Raw genomic sequence first — 16,156 nt, forward strand, 5'->3', positions numbered from 1 at the left:
GTTCACTAATCCTTCCTTGTGTATAATTTAGTCTTCAGTTGAAGTTCTACATATTTGTTAAATTCTGTCATTGCATTTTACAACTCTAGCATTTTTGTTTGGTTCTTTTTAATGTTTTCAATGTTTCATTAAAGCTCTCATTTTTGTTCATGCAGTTTTTGTAGCTTGGTTTAGTTGTCTTTATGTATTTTTTCTTGCATTTTAATGACTTTCTTTATGATGATTATTTTGAGTTCTTATTCAGGCAATTTGTAGAACTTTATTTCTTTGGGGTCACTCACTGGAGCTTTATTAGGGTGTGTGTGTTTGTGTGTGTGTGTGTGTGTGTGTGTGTGTGTGTGGTGTCATGTTTGCCTGTTATCCGTGCAGTCTTTTTGATATCTCTGCATTCAAAAGAAAAAACACCACTTACAGTCTTTGCAGCTTGATTGCAACAGGTAAAAACTTTCTCCTGTTAGGTTCCTAGGCTGATAAATTTCCCTGGGGATAATAGCTGAGTAGGGTTAGAGCCAAACTATGCGACTGCTGCTAAGATCACAGTGCAGTCCAAAATAATATGCCTGTAACCAGGGGTTCTAGTAGTCATGACTCTTCTTTAACTCAAGTGGACTAAAGTGCTCTCGGCATCTTGACCAGTAGGACAGGTGCTAGGATGACTGTATGCTTCAGAGTCTGCAGATGATGGGACTGTATTCTGGTGAACACATAGGTGTGGCTTTGTCCATGACCTTAGGAGAGCTAGAAGTGCTATTCATTCTTAGTAGTTAGTTATTTTTGACCTCCTTTTCCACCTCCTCTTCCTCTTTCGTATTTTCATCTCCTTCAATTTTGTCTATATTATTAATCTTTATTTTAAAGAAGTTTTTTTTATTTAACTTTTTGACTAGTTTTTATTTTATTAGTAATTTTCATTTTCTCCTATTATCAACTATTTTAAGATTTGTTCTGTTATTTTTTGAAACCTTAAAAATGTATGTTTAATTCATGTACTTTTTCTTCTTCTTATGTAACAGTTAATGCCATTGCTTTTTCTAAGCATCACTTTAGAAGATTTCCACAACTATTGGTGCATTCTGTTTTTGTTATAGATTAGCTGCAAGTATGCATTTACTTTTCTATTATAATCACTTTTTAAATCTAAGCTTTTCTGGAAGCATGTTTTTCCCCTCTGCAATATGAAGTATTTTTCTGTGTCTTATCTTTAATGAACATCTAGCTTAATTACACTATGGACTTATTAGTATCCCATTTGAAATATTTTCCACTAGTCTAATTGCCTGGCAAGTAGTTAAATTTTATAAATGTGTAATAGGTTCAGGGTCTTATCTATATTATTATAATAATCCAAATATTGCTAATATTGTTATTTATGTTATCTGCTTTCTACCTAATATTTAACCACTTTGAATTTTAATTTAAAGAGATGTTGATAGCTCCCAATTTGATGGTGTATTTGTCAATTTCATTCACTAGCTGTATGTTGCTATATAATTATTTATATGATGCCTTCATCTCAAGTCTTTTTTGTCTAAAATTAAAATAATATAGCCCTAACATTAACATAGCTGTGCATTTATTTTTGTTTTATGCTTTTATGTTGTGATATAAAAGGTTTTTTAATGTTTTCTTGAAGTATAGCAGATATATAGACAAGTTTAAAGCTCAATAAATTTTTACGTAATGAAAACATCCATGTAAACAGCACTCAGCTTAGAAACAAATGAACAAACACAACATATCAGCACACCAGGAGTTCAATCTGCTTCCTATTTCAATCAGTTGCACAGCCTAGGATTAACACTAGGAATTCTGGCACTTTAATTTGCAATCTAAATTTATACAAATTCTTTTCTATCTGGCTTATTTCATTCAATATTATGTTTGTGAGATTCCTCAGTACTGCTGCACTGCTCATTTCTACTGATGAGTAGAATTGCCTTTTGTGAGCCGGGTGCAGTGGCTCAAGCCTATAATCCCAGTACTTTGGGAGGCCTAGGCAGGTGGATCATGAGATCAGGAGTTGGAGACCAGCCTGGACAATATGGTAAAACTCTGTTTCTACTAAAGATACAAAGAATTAGCCAAGCATGGTAGCATGCACCTATGAATCCCAGCTGCTCAGAAGGCTAAGACAGGAGAATTGCTTGAATCCGGAGGGGAAGTTTGCAGTGAGCTGAGATAGCACCACTGCACTCCAGCCTGGGTGACAGGGCGAGACTCTCTCTCTCTCAAAAAAAAAAATTGTGAATATGCTTGAATTTATTTATCTAAGGGAATGGGATTTGTGTATCTTCTAGCTTGGAGCTATTAAATGTAATACTACTATGCATATTTTTGTACATGTTTGGTGATTTACATTTTCATATTTCAATTATATCTCTTAAAATCTTATATAGCTAGGCTGGGCACACTGGCTCACACCTGTAATCTCAGCACCTTGGGAGGCCAAAGCAGGTAGATCACTTGAGGTCCAGAGTTTGAGACCAGCCTGGCAACATGGTGACACCCTGTCTGTACTAAAAATACAAAATTTAGCCAGGCGTAGTGGGAAGTAACTGTAATTCCAACTACTGGGGAGACTGAAGCAGGAGAATCTCTTGAACCCAGGAGGTGGAGGTTGCAATGAGTCAAGATTGTGCCACTGCACTCCAGCCTGGTGACAGAGCACAACTCTGTCTCAAAAAAAAAGACAACAAAAAAAAATTACATAGCTAAATATTGTATTCATTCCATATGAAAACTGCTTTTAACCTCAGGCTTAGGCTATTTATATCTATGTCTTTATATATGTATTTCCATACATTAATAAAGAAAATAATATATAATAATTATCCAAATATCAATTTTTATATATTTATATTTATCAAATTATATATATTTATGTAAATAAATATATAAATATCAATTTATCTTTATATACATAAATATTTAAGTAAATATGTATATATCTATGTAAATAAATATCTATATATGTTTACAAATATATGTATATATTCATCACTTCTCTTTTTACTTGCCTTGATGTTTATATAAAACATGCATTTTTATAATCAATTCAATATTGTTTGCTATCTTATTACATGTTGTTTTTTTCCTCATCTGACTCACAGCTGATTTATGTTCTGTTCCCATTTTTTAGTTTTTACTTTTTAAAGTTTAAACATGAGTATTTAGAAAATTTAACTTCTCATACCTTACACAATACTGTCAACTAGCATTTTAGTTATGCCCTTTTATTCTGCCCTAATTATTGTCATTATGTTATATGCAACATTTGTTAGATTTACCTTTTTTGTTTAGAAACCTATTTTTGTCTTCCTGAAGTTTATCTTCTAATTTTTAAAAATATATATGTTCATATTCATCTGAGAATGTCTTTACTTCACTTTGTCTTTCGAGGAGTTTTGTTGCTGGATATAAAATGTTAGGTTCACAGCTACCTAACTGCCTCTTGAAGATGTTATTCACCATTGTTACTGTTGTAAATTCTTTTTCTACCAAATTGGCATTTTCGTTTATAAGTGATTTGTTTTATCTCACTGTCTGCTTTAATAAACTTTGATTTTTCTTTGAAATTCTGTTGGTAGCTTCATTAAAATATGTCTAAGAAAAAGTTTCTTGTTTCCTTCCTTCCTTCTTTCCTTCCTTCCTTTGCTTTTTCTTCCTCCTTGCTACCCTCCCTTCCTCTTTCTTTCTTTGTCTTATGGTACCCATTGTGTTTCCTGTATTTGTGACTATATTTTTAAATCACTTCTAGAGGTTTCTTAGCCATTTATCTAATCAATTATTAACTCCTTTCTCTATATACTCTATCTGGGTCTTGTACATATATATAAATTTGATTTTCTTATCTTTTTATTTTACCTATTAAATTTCATCTCATATTTCCAACACCTAAATCTAACAATCCACTATTTTTCTCGTGAGCTCTGTGTCTGATGTGCAATGCAGCATTTCAGTGTGGAGTTACACAGATTATATTTTTGTGTTATATCTTTTAAATATTTTCAGTAGTAGTTACTTCATATTCTGTGTCTGATAACTAACTCTCTTATTTACATAGCTTCGTTCTTATGGTATATTTTCCCTCCTGTGCTTTTGAGACGTTTTATTGTGATTTTATAATTGGATGAAGTTCATCAGTGAAAAACTGGGGGTAAACTAGAGGAAATAGTAGCTCTGGGACTTACAGCTAAAGTAAACATTTTAAAAGCTAAATTTTAGCTAGGTGAACATAGACCTCACACTAAAATTTTTTTGTCTCCATTTCTATTATGTAATTCTTAGTATTAATTTTTCAATAAAAAAATTAAAGGCATACTAAATGGTAAGAAAAAACACGGTGTGTTTGGACAAAGTAAACCTTTAAACCAGACTCACATACAACATAGGTTTTATAATAATAAAACAAATAACTATGTTTAATATATTAAGGGCTCTGTTGGGAAAAGTAAGATCAATTGCATGCAGTAAAGAAGAAGCTAAAAAAGAGTCAGGCTAGAAATCAGAAACACTGTAACGCAAGTAAAGAGTGTTCTTTATGAGCTCAGTAGACCGAAAGCAGCCAAAAAGGAAATAGGAAAATAAAACCGTGACCTTTTTGATATGCCAATAGAAACTCTAAAATTATAAAACAAGATGTGAATCAAACAATAATATAATTTGAAAAAGAAAAGGAAGAAATTTGTAAAAGTGTGTATGTCTTTAGAATACCAAAAGAAGAAAAAGAGAAATTAGCAGAAGAAATATTTGAAGCAATAATGGCTGAGGATTTTCCAAAACTGATTACAGTAAACCAAACCATGGGTCCAAGAATCTCAGAAAACGTTGTGCTGAATAAATGCAAAAACAACGACAACAACCACAACAAAAAACACTGCATGCGGGTATATCATATTTAAATTGAAAATAACCTAACGAGAAGGGAAAAATTTTGAAACAAAGCAGTTCAATAAAGCACATTACCAATAGAATAACAAGGATATAAATTACAGCAGACTTCTCATGACAAGCAAAAATAAAATAAAATAACCCCCCAAAACAAAATCTTAAGTGTACATCAATAAAATTTTCCATCAAAAATAAAAGGGAAATACTCTCTGAGACAAACGAAAACTGAGAACATTATCAAGAGTAGTAAAATAAAAGTAATATTAAAAGTACTTCAGGGAGAAGAAAAATAATATAGGTTATAAATTCAGATATTTAAAAAGAAAGGAAGAGCATTCTCGAGAAGGAATAAATAAGGGTCAATCAAATACTTTATTTTTTTATTCTTAATTCCTAAGACACAGACATTAGATAATCTGGATAGGCCTGTATCCATTGAAGAAATTGAGTCAATAATTATATCTTTCAAAAAAAAGTGTGAGATACAAATGAGGAAGTCTACCATGTCTTTAAAGAAGAATTATTTTAATTTTTTATAATCTCTTCTAGAAGATAGAAATAGAGAAAACATGTTATAGCTCACAATGACTGACTGGTATTGTTCTAATAGCAAAACCAAATAAAAACATTACAAGGTAGAAACATCACAGAAAAAATACCTTATGAACTTAGCTACAAAAATCTTCCACAAAATTTAACAAATCAGATTCAATAATATGATTATATACCAATACAAAGTGGGATTTATAACATGTATTGAGGGCTAGTTTATAACTTGAAAGTAAATCAGCATAATTCACCACATCAATAGCTATACTGATTCTAAAATGTATATGTGATTGGCCAAAATAGAAAAGGCAACACAAGAAGGAAGAACATGTGGAAGAAGAGGAAGAGAGAACTGAAGAACTCACCCTACCTAGTTTCAAGAATTAATGAATGACACAAAAATTAAGCAGAATGGTATTGGGAAAAAGGACACACAGAGAATGCAATTGGAGACCTGTCCAAATCTTCTTCACTAATTTTTGATAGGGGTCACGGATAATTCAATGGGGAATAGATGCTCTTCTCAACAAACGGTATTGGACCAAGTTGAGAGCCACATGCCAAAAAATGAAATTTACACTGATCTTTCTTACAACTTTCACAAAAATTAACTCAAAAAGTGTCATAAACTTAAATATAAAACAGAACTATAAACTTCTAGAAGAGAAGAAAACAGCAGAGAATCCAGGTGACCTTGAGTTTGGCAACAACTCTTTTTTTAAAATATATATTTTATTGCACTTTAGGTTCTGGGGTACATGGGCAAATCATGCAGGATTGTTGCATAGGTACATAGATGGCAATGTGGTTTGCTGCCTCGATCCACCTGTCACCCATATCTGGCATTTCTTCCCATGTTATCCCTCCCCAACCTCCCTGCCCACTGCTGTGTCCAGGTTTTCTCATTGTTCAACACCCACCTATGAGTGAGAACATGCAGTGTTTGATTTTCTGTTTTTGTGTCAGTTTGCTGAGAATGATGGTTTTCAGATTCATCCATGTCCCTACAAAGGACATGAACTCATCATTTTTTATGGCTGCATATGTTCCATGGTGTATATGTGCCGCATTTTCCTTGTCCAGTCTATAGTCGATGGGCATTTGGGTTGGTTCCAGGAATTTGCTATTGCAAACAGTGCTGCAACGAACACAATGCACAAAGAAAAAAAAGTGATAATTTGGACTTCATTAAAATTAAAACTTCAAGTTCACAAAAGATGAAGTTACAGAACTGAAAAGACAAACCACTGACTGAGAGAAAAATAAAGCTGCATACTAAATATCTGATAAAGGACATGTATACAAAACATACAGAAAACTTTCAAAATTTAATAAAAGAAACCTAAAGCCCAATTAAAAATGGACAAATTTACAAATAAGTGCCTCACCAAAGTGAATATACAGATGAAATAAATGGAATTAATTAGAATATTGCAGATTAAAGGGATACATCTGCACATCTATCAGAATGGTTAAGTCTCAAACCTACTGTGTATGCAGTAACACCATACTCAATGGTAAAAGAATGCTAAAAGACTCAGTGCTTGGCCTCAATGACTAGGAACAAGTCAATGACGTCTGCTCTCATAGATTGTATTCAATATTACATTGGAGGCTCTAGCCAGGGCAATTAAGAGAGACAAAAAATAAAATCCAACTGAGTTGGGAAAGAAAATGCAAAACTATTCTTATTCACCTACTAAATAATCTTATATATAGATAATGTTAAAGAATCAACAATTACAGCTGCAATAAAAACAAAACAATTAGAACTAATGAATGAATTCAGTACAGTTTCGGGATATAAGATTGTTGCATTAGTCTGCTCATGCTGTCATAAAAACATACCATAGATTGGGTGGCTTAAACAACATAAATTTTTTTCTCACAGTTCTGAAGGCTGAGAATTCCAAGATGAAGGTGTTGGCTGATTGGTTCCTGGTGAGGGCTCTCTTCCTGGTTTGCAGATGACTGCCTTCTTGCTGTCTCCTCACATGGCCTTTTCTCTGTGCTCATGCAGAGAGAGAGAACATGATGATACCACTTATTAAAGGGGATGGGGCACTTATGACCTTTTCTCACCCTAATTTCCTCCCAAAAGTCCTATCTCCAAATGTCTCCATGTATACAAATGGGAGGTAAGGAGGTAAGGCTACAAATGGGAGGCAATGGGAGGTAAGGCTTCAAAATATAATTTAGGTAGGGGCATATTATAACAGTCATCATACAAGAATCTATTGTATTCCTGTATTTTAGCTATAAACAATTTTAAAATAAGAAAACAAATAACATCAAAAACAATAAAATAGTAATCAATTGACAAAATTATAAAACATACTCTGTAATCTTGTCAAGTGTAAAGCATTCCTGAGATAAACTAAAAGAGATCTATATAAATGAAGAAATACTATGTTTATGTATCAGATTTATTATTGTTAAGATGACAATACTTCTTAAATGATCTACAAATTAAACACAATCACTATTACAATTCTAGCTGACTTCTTTGTCGTAATGGAAAATCTGATTATGGAAAAAACATGGAATTGCAAGGGACCCAAGACAAACAAAAGAATATTGAAAAATAAGAATGAAGTAGAATTCACGCTTTGCAATTTCAATGCTATGAGGCAATGTAATCCAGGCAGTTGTATGTGGTACTGGTGCAAACATATACAGATAGATCAATGGAATAGAATTGAGAGTCCAGAAATAAACACGAACACCCATGGCCAATTGATTTTTAACGAAAGTATCAAGACCATTTACCGTGGAAAGGAAAGTCTTTGTAACAAGTGGTGCTGGGACAACTGAATAGCCGTGTGCTAAAGAACAAAATTGGACGGTCATTTCATACCATGATAAAACTAACCAAAATGGATCAAAGAACTATTTGTAAGAGCTAAAGCTATAAACTCTTAAACATTGTGATAAATCTTCATGACTTTAGATTTTTTCAAAGGGACTCTGATAGATGTGACATCAAAACATGAGTAGTAAAAGAAAAATAGATCAGTTTGACTATATCAAAATTTAAAGCTTCTGTATTTCAAAGAGTAAAATTAAGAAAGTAAAAAGGTAACCCACAGAATGGGAGAAAAATATTTACAGATCATATATCTGATAAGAAACTTGTATCTAAAATTTATAAATAATTCTTACAACTCAGTAATTAAAGTTTTAAAAACACTTAAAATAGGCAAATAACTTGAATAGATATTTCTCTAAGGATATATAAAAATAACACATAATTACATAAAAAGATAACGAAAAATTTTCATCAGGAAAATATGAATCAAAACCAAAATTACATACCAGTTCATACCCACCAGGATGGCTAAAATCAAAATGTTGGATAATAATGAGGGTGGGTGATGATGCAGAGAAATAGAACCTCATGAGTACTACCTCATACTCTGGTAGCAGAAATGTAAAATGGAGCAGATAGTTTGGAAAACCATCTGGCAATTCTCCAAATATTTAAACATAGAGGTTATCTAGCCCAGAAATTCAAGAAAAATGAAAATATGTGCACACAACTTATACACAATCTTCTGCATTGCAACTTTATTCATAATTGCCAAAAGATGAAAACAACCTAAATATTTAACAATAGATAAATAGATAAACGGATAAACAAAATTTGGTATATTCATACTATGGAATGTCATTCAGCCATAGAAAAGAATAAATTACTAATACTTGCGATAACATTCATAAGCCTTGAAAATATTATGCTAAATGAAATAAACCAGTCACAAAAGACTTCCTATTTCATTCCTATGATAGTCTGGAAAAGAGAAATATATAGAAACTAGAAGTAGATTAGTGGCTGTTTAAAGCTGGGTGTAGGGGCACAGGTATGTGATAGCTACAGGTTATGGAGTTTCTTTTTTAATCAACCAAAATGTTCTATTTTGACTGTGGTGATATTTTCACATGTTTATGAATATACTAAAAACCACTAATTGTATACTTTAAATGGATAAAGAATATGATATATTTGTTATATATCAATAAATTTGTTTTACAAAGTTCTAGGAGACAGAATAAAGGGAAACCACTGTGTTGGTAAAAAGGGTGAGTGTTTGACTGAGGTTTTTGTAGCAGTCAGGAAAGGTAGAATCGATGATATACAGGGGATATTTTAGGGTGGAAAAACTACTCTGTATGATACCAGTATGGTAGATACATGACATTAAGCATTTGTCAAACCCCATAGAAATTTATAGCGCAAAAAATGTACCTTAATGCAATTAAAAATATTTATAAGACTGGGGATCCTATGATGAAATACAGAATTTGACAAAAACATCTAAAGTATTTAAAATGTATTAACCTCACTTAAAGATGTAGACAAAAGTTGCTGACCTAAGTAACTTTGGAAATCAGTGGTGTCTGTTAGACTAAAGATGAAAGAAACTGTATAACATCAGAGTCTAAATGATAAAGTTGTTCCTCACAACTGTAAGGTTAAAAATTCTGATACTCTTCCACATGTATAACAACATCAAACATAAAATAAAGGTTTTGCGGATAATGAGAATCACCTTCAATGCTGTAGGGAGAGTTTACAGATGAACAATCAGAGCAGGTTAGAATCATCCATGTGGTGATATTTAGAATTGAAAGTATAGTAATTCCTCACTTAACATCAACGATACATTTTGGGAAACATGACATTAAGGGAAATGTTATATAGCAGAACCCATTTTTTTCTCTTCAATAGTATAACAAAATTGCATTGAACAAAGTGATATTATTCAAGGACCAGCTGCATATTGTTTTGCTTAAACCTGCAGAATGCAAGACCCTATCAAAGATGTTAAGTGAGGAATTCCTGTAGTATGTACTTACGTTAGGCTTCATACGAGGATGGAGAACATTATAGTTCCAAAATTCAAGGAAGTGCAGAAAAAACACAAAACAAATAAAAACATAATCTGGAGCTATGTCAGAGGGGCCAGAGTCAACTGAAAGAGCTCTCAATGACCATAGCTGGATCCATTTGAACACGGAAGCAAAAATAGCATTGGATTATAATTCAAAATATAAGGTAAACATCCATGAGTCCATATTAGCATAAATAAATTATGGAATCCATCAATAATTGGGACAGAATAGACCTCTATGCAGAAAAACTTCCCAATAATTTATATATATAATTTGTCAATGAGTCGAAGTACGCTTGCCATTCCTTATTTGTAGATTATGCAAAGTGACTTAATTCTAAAGGATATAATATGGAAAGGGGGGAAATAGATTCATTTTGCAATGAAGAAACGTGATAGAAACTACTTCAACAAGGTAATCAAGGTCAATATCACCAGTGATAAATCATGTAACGAATTTTTATCTTTGATACAGTGGAATGAGAATCACATTTTACCTTGTTTTTTTTCTTCCCAAAATCCATAACCAAAGTCTAAAACAAGAAAAACACTAGACAAATATCATTTGAGAGGCATGCTATAAAACACGTGACTAGTCTTTCTCACAACTGTCGTCAGAGCTCACAAGGTCATCAAAGTCAAGGACATCTCAGAATCTTTCACAGCTGAGGGATGCCTAAGGAGGCAAGATCACTAAACATAATGTTATATGCTAGATGGGATTCTGAAACATTAAATACAAATTTAAAATTTTTAAAATCTGAATAAATTTTGTAGATTTTATAATTTAAAAAATCTGAATAAAGAATTCAATTCATAAAATATACCATTGTCTATTCATTAATTCTATCAAATGTATTAAAGGTATAAACATATTATAGGTATAAAGTACACCTACAATAGGGAAACTAGACACAAGTTACACAGGAACTCCTCTCTGTTCAATCTTCATGTTTTTCCACAAATCCAAGCTGTTCTGAAAAGTATAGTTTATTAAAGTAAAAAGAGATAAACAAACAAAAACTCTATGCAGTTACCAGGATCAATCCTCTAAATAATGACAAAGAAATTAAACATAACTGTTCAGGCACAGTGGTTCACACCTATAATCCCAGCACTTTGGGAGGCCAAGGCAGGCAGATCACCTGAGGTCAGGAGTTCAAGACTAGCCTGGCCAACATGGTGAAACCCCATCTCTACTAAAGATACAAAATTAGCTGGGTGTGGTGGTGCACACTGTAATCCCAGCTACTGGGGAGGCTGGGGCAGGAGAATATCTTGAAACTGGGAGGCGGAGGTTTCAGTGAGCCGAGATCCCACCACTGCACTCCAGTCTGGGAAACGAGCAAAACTGTGTCTCAAAAAATAATAATAATAAATAAATAAATAAATAAATAAATAAATAAATAAATGAAACACAACTTTTTTCTGTTTCTAATAATTATTTCTCATATTTTCACTATTTTATTATACCATCCTGTTCTTATTATTAAAACGTCTTTATCTTAAATTGTCTAAGATTTTTAGGTCAAGTGCCGCTTTTCAGCATGTGCCATCCCCACCCCACCAGTCTTCCCTGTCTTTCTATCCCATCTACTTTTCTAGATCAGAGGATCCCCTTGCAACAGCACACGTTACCTGTATCAGAGTCCCACAGACGTTGCTTTTGTCCAAATTCACTTTTACATTTTCCAAAATTATGTCCTAGACTTTTTTTTTCTGTTCTTATGAAATCCATTTTTTGTGAATGCTGCCCACAAAATTATTTTTTAAAATCTTTTCGGTTTTCTCCTGCTTTATAAATCTTTAATGTCACTCACTGATGAGAGAGTTGATTTCAAAATCCTGCAGGTAGGATATATCCTTTTTTTCAATTGATCGTTTTTATGAGATTCTCCTCTAGCCACTAGTTCATATTTTTACATCTCTCCCAGATCACATGGCCTTTCACACCGTTGTGGTTTTACCTATGATGTTCTCTCTGTTTAGTGCTGTCTTCCCTTTGACTTATTTGGGAAGCCACATCTCATCCTAAAAGACACAATGAGGTCACCTGTTCCATAAACATTTCTACCTCACCAGGAAGAATCAGAAGCTTCCTCATCTAAATCTATACAGCAATTTATGCTGACCTCTAGAAGAACACTAGTCATCTTGTGACATAAATATTTGCCAGCATTTATCATTTTCTGAAGGAGGAAAAGTAAAATGATGGGGTGTGACAAAATGAAACTGAATGTGTGAGAAAAAGGTGTATATTTTTAGTAATGGTGCATTCTGGAATTTTGAATTAAAACTCTTTAAATTATTTAACAGTTATTTTTCTGGGTTTTATAATCTAAAATTAATGTAACACCCACTCAACAGGTAGATAGTGCTTTATGGATAGTATTCTAGAACGTAGCACACAAAACGTCTCAAGAAATGACCATTATTATTATGAAATGTTTAATAACATAATCCTTCATGTTAATAGTTTCCTTTTATTGAGTCTACCCAATAAATGCCACTCTGGTGCTTTAAATATACTTAAGTTTCACAGCCTTGTTTTTAAATCTGCAACATTAACCCTACATTATAAATGCAAAGTTGAGAATCAGGTAACTAGGTACCCTGCCATCCATGCTCACTTTTGCCAGCCTTTAGAACCTGCAGACCTCATCAATGTGTGCTACTTAAAATGAGATTAACTGGAGACTCTGATGCAAGTATTTCGCTACAAAATCCTTTAAAAATAGCTATTAGAATGATTTTGCATAATTAACTCTTGTCCTATAATATCCTTTTCCTATAATAAACCTTTAAAATATTTGTGTGTAGAGAGGATATGGTAAAAAATCTTGTAAGAGGCCGGGCGCTGTGGCTCAAGCCTGTAATCCCAGCACTTTGGGAGGCCGAGGCGGGTGGATCACGAGGTCAAGAGATCGAGACCATCCTGGTCAACATGGTGAAACCCCGTCTCTACTAAAAATACAAAAAATCAGCTGGGCATGGTGGCGCGTGCCTGTAATCCCAGCTACTCAGGAGGCTGAGGCAGGAGAATGGCCTGAACCCAGGAGACGGAGGTTGCGGTGAGCCGAGATGGCGCCATTGCACTCCAGCCTGGGTAACAAGAGCAAAACTCCGTCTAAAAAAAAAAAAAAAAAATCTTGTAAGATCTAATGGAATCAAAGGAAGAGAGGTAAGAACAAGCATGGTCCTGGAACCCTCTACATGGGACATGGGAGGCTTCTCTCTCAGTCTCTTTCACTTGTGTCATAAATCTGCTATTTTCTTCCATAGACGGCTTTCTACAGAATCAGAGCCTATGTCCACTGACAGCCCTGGAAGCATATTACTCAAGCTTAAATATCTCAGAAAAGAAACTTCTAGCTTATAAGTACTTTAAATAAAATTTCAAGGAAGTGCATTGGCTCAGCCTGGGTCACAGGTGCACTTCTTAGAACAAATAACAGGGTTAGTGGCATGAGAATAAAAATCTACCACCAGTAGCCTGGACGTAGGGCACTGAAAAGGGAATCCCCACTGACATCATATGCTTGGAATGGAAAAAAAATTCCCTAGGGATGAACAGTGCTGTTACCGGAACAAGGAGGTTAGGAAAGGTAGGTTGATCAAAGAAGACATGTCCCCTCTGAGCACGAGCCAGTGTAGGTCTGACCTAAATGCCAGGTTCTAAACCCAACGATGTGGACTCACACCCCGCTTTTCATTTATGACTCATGCAATTGTTCACATGACTTTTGTACTCTATGCCTTGTTCTTTTCATTCACGAAAGGATCAGTACCTGCTTTTAGTATCTACTCCATAGATTTGTCAGAATTAAACAATTTAAAGCATAAAATGTACTTGACACCTTGTGACTCACGAAGACTTTATGAATGTGGAATAGCAATAGCCCAGCTATTCCAGTGTTTAGAGGAAAAGATTAATGACAAAGTTAAGTAAAACAAAAGCCTCATTTGTTCTTAAAACTCTCAAAGAAAGAAAATGTGCACTGACACAGTTCATGTTATGGATGCTCTAAGTCCGAGACTTAGACGTAGTGACATTCTCTAGACTTTGTGTCATTTTCTTTATATAATAAAATATAATACATTTTAAAATTAAAAGTATAAATGTCCAAAGGTAAATGAAGACTTAAGAGTTACTTAGCTTAATTCTCAAAACACAGATATGTCTCTTGAATAACAACCTTAATAAGCATTTCTTATGGTTCCGCTTAAAGAATTATTGTAATTAGAAACTCACTTTTTGACATAGCAACTTTCTTCATTTCCACGCACTGGTCAGGTTCCAGGGACTGTCAAATAATAGACCTTCTTTATTTGGATCAAACTGTTTAGGTCAATGTCAGAAAGATCATGAAAGATCCAAACACACCTTCCCTGTTTCCCTTCTTGTGATGCTCGTCTAGCTACTCAAGTCCGACCACAGAGTTAGAAGAGTTAGTTAACAACTCTTCCTGCTGCTGTTCCAAACGCCATGAGAAGTTTCCACAGCGGCTTCAACCTGCACTTTTCCAGCCTGAACATTATCCACCCTTGCTGTCCTTCTGCACGTGCTATAAATTCTCCATCTTTCAGCGCTCTGATCATCCTTAAAACAAGCTTAGTTATTTCACCCACATGTGATTGGAAATAAACTCTGAGAGGAAGAAAGGGGCTACAGTGTGTTCTGCTTAAACTTTCTGATGAACATTATCATGTACAATAATGTACAGGCAATTAATGATTACATACCTGGAGTTAGTATGTAATAACGTGACATGAACGTATGTAAGCACGCTCCTGGAACCCTCTGCATGAGACTTGGGAGGCTTCTCTCTCAGTCTCTTTACATCTTCAAGATCACTATTCTTTCCAGTAACAATGGGCTCATGAAGGAGGCTACACCTTAATCTGGATCTTTAATCTTAATGGAAACCTTTCCTCTTAGAAGCAAAAGTCCCCTCAGTCCTATGGGATTAGACTGAAGCCCCAGGAATAAAGTCTGCGAAGGACTGGTTCACTGTGATTCTAGGTGCAAGTGCTGAATAAAAAAAACCCTTCTGTTCTTTTAGGATTTTTATTAGGGCTCCAGCAACAAAGTTCTATAAGCACTTTTATTTTTAGGGAGCATTATTTGCAGAACTTGCCTGTGTTATTAACAGGGAAAAAAGGAACTCTTGTGAGTTATTTCTATTCTCAGTTGTTCAAATTTTATAATAGCTTGTTCAACACTAATGGCTTTAGGAAAAATGCTCAATTATTTTGTCATGAACCAAGTCAGAACTTTTGTAACTAAAACCGTTTAAACATTACCGATCCTAAATTATTACGGCAAAGTATTGTTTTAGAGATTCCAGTTAAGACACACTGTCACAGACACACTTACATTTCAAATGACTCTCTGCCAACAAGAATTACTGTGCTGGATTGACTTCTTACCACTTTCCACATACACTTCTGTATTTCTGCTATTCCACAAGAAAATAAGGGCCAATTTTTCCCCTTCATAATTTTGCCTGGGTATGCTGGCCTTAACCTCAGCCCAGTAACGCCTCTTAGATGAGGTAAGAACAACTGAAAAAGTGTAGAGCAGGGGCGTTAAATCATTTGGCTTTCCTGGATCACATTGGGATCCCAGAATTATCTGGGATCACACCTAAAATACACTAAGGATAGCTAATGAGAAAAAAAAGAAAAAAAGATCACACACTAAAAATCTCATAATATTTTAAGAAAATTGGCAAAAAAAATTTGTGTTGGGCCTCATTCAAAGCTGTCCTGCTCTGCATGGAATCTGGTTTGGACAAACAGAATGTTCAATTAGAATTTAATTA

Source organism: Cebus imitator, unplaced genomic scaffold (assembly GCF_001604975.1).
Source record: "Cebus imitator isolate Cc_AM_T3 unplaced genomic scaffold, Cebus_imitator-1.0 Scaffold225, whole genome shotgun sequence".
Lineage (NCBI taxonomy): Eukaryota > Metazoa > Chordata > Mammalia > Primates > Cebidae > Cebus > Cebus imitator.